Raw genomic sequence first — 6,927 nt, forward strand, 5'->3', positions numbered from 1 at the left:
GATAGGAACATGAAAATTCGCACCGTTTTCACTCATTATTAACAGAATACTTACAGTGAGAATAACAAAGATCTTGTCACTAAAACATATATCTCCCATGCAACTGATTGTTCAGTTATGAGAATTTTTGTTATAACTCCTCCATCTGTGCAGCTGGGAACATGATATTTCCACCCATTATCAAAAAAATACTTGCAGTGCATATGGCGAAGATCGGGTTCCTATAACCTATAGCCCCCACACAAATTATTGTTCAGATATGAGAATTTTTGTTATAACTTCTCCATATATGCAGCTAGAATCATGAAACTTCGCACTCATTGTCAACAGAAAGTTTACAGTAAAATTAACAAAGATCGGATCACTATAGCCCATTTATTGCCTTCATACAACTGATTGTTCAGATTTGGGGTTTTATTGTAAAACTCCTTTATTTGGACAGCTAAAACCGATACATTTCGTAAGCTATTTTATAAATGATAATACAAGGTCTAGTGAGAAAATGGTCAAAATTTATGCTGTATAAGCTTTATCTCTTATACCACTGATTGTTCAGATACCAGTTTTTGCGATATATCTCCTTTATGTAAGAAGCTAACCCCATTAAATTGTGTTACCGGTTTACATACCGATCACACCGCAAGGAAAATCATATATAAGGTATAACTTCCACTCTGATCGTTTAGATTTTTTATATATGTATCTTCTCTATCTATGTATGCTGTAAATATATAAATTTTTTCAAATGCAGTAATCTGTTAAAGTAAAATTTTCATGAAATTGTTCGTGAAAGGTATGAAGCAGAGAGCTGCATGGATACACTCAAATTACATTTTAAGTCACTCGCTTTCTTTTCACATCTGCACACACCCGCACTCATTTATTTCCAAACATAACGTGCGATAGCACTGAAAAAATATTGTCGGTTGAGTGAGTAATTCACACTATTAAGTGCTCGATTCAAATAACAAGTGCTTGATTTGAAAAACAAGTGCATGGCATAACTGCTGTAATGAAAGTATCAATGAAAAAACATTTGTAAAGACAATTTTTGTTAATTTTATTGGTTTCCTAACTGCATATTATAATGCATCATCATTTGACAAAAGGTGGCACCTTTTGTCAGAAATAACATTTCCAGCAAAAGAAAAAACTCTTTCTGACGGTGCGCTAGTTGAAGGAGTGGCTATTACTCTACGACTGAGTTTATGCAGCTGCGGCATTTCGCATTTGTGTACCTCCCACCAATTAATTATATCGAAGTCCGTATGAAAATATACCTCAATATTTTCATATCGCCGCAGCTCTGCAGTAGCTTTATCAGTTCTGCTCATAAAGGTAGGTTGTTTAAGAAGACCTGAAAACAGCTCAAAGTTGTCTGAAAGTAACAAAGGTGTATCCGCAATTTGTGGTTCCGTTGTACTGTCAGAATTCTCAGTTAACGTTCTCATAATTTGTAAACATTTCCCTTTTGTGTACTTTTGCTCAGATTCGGTAAAGTTCTTGAGCTCTTTTGCTGGCGGGTATAAAAAAAGCACAATTTTGTGCAAATCTGTTAGTTTTCAACAGCAACTGTTTTTAAATAATAAAGTAACTTATTTTTCAATTCCCTTATAAAGCCGATGTCTTCTGAGGTAACATTGCATTTCTTTTGTAGACTAGTTATATAAATGTACGTCAGGTGCATAACAAAATACTTTCGTAAAACTCAGAGTTGTGAAAAATGCATTAAATTTTTTAATGCATAGCATTTTAATGTAAATGAAAAAGATTAATGCATTAATTTTTGATATTTAATGTAAATGAAAATTTCGATGCATTAATTCCGAAGAAATAATGCCAATGATTTTTTTTTGTTTTAACATTAAAATGTTTAAATGAATGCTATTGCAATAATTTATTGCATTAACATTATAACAAGCATTAAAAACCGATTAACTAATTTTATTTTGAAGTAAAAATTCTTTGCTGACGTTGAGGGTAGAATTTTAAGGTCAAAAAAGATAGTGACGGGCGTTAAGGCTGGTTTTCACTATGTCAAGTTCAATGGCATTTGTCGTTAAATAGGTAAAATCACATTGTCATAGCTCCATTTGAAAAACGGTTTATTAATTGATTTAGATCAAAGTAGGTCCTCAGTCGTGTACATGCGCTGCTAAACTGGCTATCTGTCCGTTTTTGGCTCATACTTCATATATGTAATCGGTATGCATCAACAATCAACATAAAAATCTACAAAAGCACTCTGCGTTGCATGCACATTGGCTTTCATTTTCATACATAAAACATCTAACAATGTTTAGAAGAATTTTTCTACAAATACACATAATATAAAGAACCTGAAAAAACTATTAGTAATTATTCCAAGTCCTTCCAAAAGAGGTTATTTATATTTTACTAGAAAAAAAATTTAATGAAAAGAAGTCTGATGAGGAAATGTGGTGATTTCCGAAATAGCTATCACTTCTACCATTTTTTCAAATTATTGTTGCTTTTCCACAATAAATTTTCATTTAAAAAACGGCCTCGAGCTCAATATAAATTGTTGGAAAAAATTTAATGGTTATTAATAATGCAAACGAGCAAAAGTATTAAACATTTTAGTGCATTAAAATTTTTTCATTAGCATTAGCTTGGCTAATTTAATGAAAAAAAAATTTCATTAGCATTACATTTTTCAGAATTAATGCATTGAAATATTCATTTGCATTAAATTTCATAAATTAATGCATTAATTTTTTACATTAAAATTATTGCTTTAAATACCATTAATGCATTAAAAAATTAATGCATTTTTCACAACTCTGGTAAAACTAATATATTTAAAAAACTACTTCATCAATATCCATTTTTTTCAAAATTGTCGTACTCTCTACTAATTGTTTGAAGTCAATGGGTGTCATTCGATTGCTCGACTTGCTTTTCATAACAGCATTTTTCACTCGCATGACTTGATTTGGAAAGAGTATATCAATGCCATATTTGAAATCAAATGAGTACACTGCAGCTAAACATTGATTTCAAAACTAACTATGAATCTCACTGTTTCTACGGTGTTTCTCACTAACCTTATAGAGTTCACAGCAATATGTTCATACTGTTTAGATGGAAGTGAGTATACTCATGCTGTTGTCTGGTATGAAGCCTTCGGCATAGATGAAGACAGCGCTGCTCTTACTTGTTTTTCTCTAATTATGTTCAATTTCTGTATAAACAAGGTTAGATATAAATTTCGAATCTTTATTGTTTTTATATTGGCACAAGATGCTGGCTCATAACTTGGATCATCGTTTCGTTTTTGAAACTTATATTTCCTACCAACCTAGGTCTCCTTTCGTACTCATATATTCTGTACACTCAGAATATGTTTGCTGGGAATCGATCAAACTTTTGGTGCATTTACATGGTATGAAGCCATATGAACTGTTGATACGTTGAAATAGAGGGACTACATGTTCCAATGAGGAACTCAGTGATAACGAGTGGGATGCATATAATAAATTTTTTCATATGAAAAATTATGGGGAGATACTGTAAACACACTGTTGTGATACTGTTAAGCATATGAAATTATAGCAAGTTGGATTTTCATACATCTTCCCATAAAAAGTTTAACAGATGCAGAGATACCAAGGAGGTTTTTTCCCATTTTGATGCCTTTTTAATATAAAAACCCACCGAAAAGGACGAAAGCGGCAACTCCGCCATTCACATACATGTCAAAAGTATTAATTTTTAAAAATTAAAAACAATAAACAACCAAATTCAAAACAAAAAAATTCTTTGTACTAGAACTTTTTAAATAGAAGCAACTTACGCATACTAGACAATAAAAACACAAAGCACTATGATAACAAACTTAAAAAAAAAGACATTACAGAACATTTTAATGAGCTTCATATCACATTTAAGTAAAAATAAGCCTATATTTTCCAAGCTGGCAATGAAATGAAAATGTCCCTGCAAACCAAAGTTCCCGAAATCTTAAGGAAATTGTTAGGAGTATCTCATTTCTGTAACGATTTTTTTACGAATTTTTAAAGAAAATTATATGAAGTGGTTGACACGAACTCGTAAAGAAATTTCTGTACGAAAAATAAAGAAAATTCTGGAAAAATTCTGAAAGATATTCTTCACATAGCAGCATTATTTTCGTTGCTTCACAGATTTTCTTCCGAAATTTCGTAAAAGAATGGAAGTGTGCGTAATTTATTTAATTTTAGAAAATTCGGCAAAAAATCGAATTAACTCTTAACGAATTCTTTAAAATTTCTTTACAATGCAGATTACTCTGAAAAAAATGGTTTGCAGGGTGTGTATTTTTTGTTGTTTACACAAATACTTGCCAAATATACATATAAGTCAAAATTATATAAGGCATGTATACTTCTCCCTTTCATTTTTTCATACAGTTAATGCATGATTCAATAATAGAAAGGTTTTGTAATAAAACAGTCTTCTCGCTTCCCCACATAAAATCGGCTCCTTTACTTGTGCAGAGTGTTGCTTACTCTACAGTTTCTAATCATATTAGTATTAAAACCAAAAATTCTTCATACTAAATATTCGTGAGCATCACCTTCGTTTGCGTAATTATTCTAGAACAAGTGTAGAATAGCGACCGTTTAGCTATAAAATAACCAAAAATACCGATTGATAGAACTTTTCACGCTGATTTGAACGATACCAAATTCGGCGCAGGTAATAAATAAAGAAGATATAAGAGGTTTATTTGCTTTATTTATTTGTATTTTTTATTATCACTAAATTGTTGAAACCCAAAAGTAGATAATGACAAAATATGTAATATCGAATTAAAGGTAATAACTTGTACTTTCTAAATAATAGTAATTTCTTTACCATTAATTATGCAGTTTTTTCAAAAAAGGTTATTTCAAGAAAAAATTACATTTCGATGGCTGAGTGGAAGATCGACCTATCTCGGCAGCCAGTTCAAAAACGGCCTATCTCAGAAAATTTTTCAACAACGCTTTATCTCAGAAAACTGTTCAAGAACGCCCTACTTCAGAATTTGATTGGCAAACACCCTACCTGATAATTGGGTTGAGTAACGCCCTATATCAGCTGCAGGGCGTTCTTCAACAAAATTCTGAGATAGAGTGTTTTTCAATAAAATTCTGAAATAGATTGTTTTTCAATAAAATTCTGAAGTAGGGCGTTCTTGAAAAGTTTTCTGAGATAGGGCGTTTTCGAACTGGCTGCCGAGATAGGTCGATCTTCCACTCAGCCATCGATTTGTTCGTTTTTAGTGGTTTTGGTTTAAAAATACGAAAACCTATAAATTATGTGCATCGGCTGAAATACAAATCAATTATCTTGGTGGTGACGTTATTAATTTTTTAATCGGTTATATAGTTCATAAGATATTAATATTTAAAAATTCTAAAAACTGAAATTTAACCTTCTAGAACGTCTTCATTTTTCACTTGCGCCAAATAATTTTGGCATAGTTTAAATGAGCAAAAAAGTTCTACTGATCTGCATTTTTCGTTTTTGCATAGCTGAACGGTCGGTATTCTAGATTTCTTCCTGCAAATGACGAATAACTTAAATCAAAAATGCATATTTTTATGTATTGTTTAGTATTTCCATTAAAACACCAAATATATTGCAAATTCGCACAGAATTAATAATACACCTTTACTTCCAATTGTTACTTTGCGTACTTTTTGTAGTACCTTTCTATACCGTTTTCGCAAAAGGCGATCACATTCTTCCCCTTTCTCCTACTTCCAAAATACAAATCTAGATAAAGGAGTGTCAAATTGTAGCTGTCACAAATTACACAACCTTGTGTTATGGAATCATGCAGTTAATGCTTCTTTCTGGCTTTTACAAAATGCAGGGATGCCAAACTTATTTCGGTACAAGATGATCGTAATGTATTTTCAATTCGAAATCAAAGAAAAACATTCCACGAAAATGTTTGCGATTTTACAAAAATTAGTGTATATTTGCAAACTACTGCAAAGAATGCAGTGTCATATCTTAAAAGTTTCAGAGATTTAACGACACAAACAAACATTTTATGGCCTCAGGTTTCCTTCAAACCGCATTGCTATTTTTTCTAACTTTTCCTTTTGTTTAGCCCAGTAACCGCTTAAGTTATATCTTTTAATTTATACATGTGAATTATTTTCAATGAGCATTTTTTCATTTGCTCCTGAATTTTGGGTACATTTTCTTATAGTACCTCTCATTCTTTTTTATATCATATATATACACTCCGATGTTCGGGATAGTATTTTAAATATACCAGCAATATATGTAAAAGTAGTGGCGGTTGCTGTAGAGTATACTATAACTATAGTTATTAGCAGTACGCGCTACCATTACGCAGCGCCAGAGTTCAAGCCGAGTTTCCCACCAATATCAACATATAAAAAACAAACAAGTTTTTTCTAATAGCGGTCGCCCCTCTGCTGGTAATAGTTAACCTCCGAGTGTATTCTGTCATGGAAACAGCTTCTCATAACAATACAATTGCCGTTCGCAGTCCTTTACTTTGTGTGACAAAATCAAGGCGCACGCCACATATCGGAGGAGAAACTAGGCCAAACACTAACATATTGTGTAAGCGCCAATCTGTATATCGTCGTTTAAAGTACAAAAGCGCGTATCGGGGTTCTGCAAAACCTCGTAACTGACATTTGTGCCAAAAAACATATTTGCTCACCGGAAGCTCCTATCATCAAACCCTTAACCATTTATACTAAATATCGATACCTAGCCATAAGGAGAAGAGATAATTAAGTTTAAAAGAGAGAACCGTTTTTAATTAAGAGTAAAACTTCTCTCTCCTGTAAAATTTAGGCAACCTCACATACGAGGTTTTGTATTTTCTTGATGCGTGGTTTTGTACTTTAAATGACGATATGTAAAGGTATTGCATACATATTTTGGTGC

The sequence above is a fragment of the Rhagoletis pomonella genome, unplaced genomic scaffold (genome assembly GCF_013731165.1).
Source record: "Rhagoletis pomonella isolate Grant_MI unplaced genomic scaffold, Rhpom_1.0 Rhpom_scaffold_00005, whole genome shotgun sequence".
In the NCBI taxonomy this organism is placed as follows: domain Eukaryota; kingdom Metazoa; phylum Arthropoda; class Insecta; order Diptera; family Tephritidae; genus Rhagoletis; species Rhagoletis pomonella.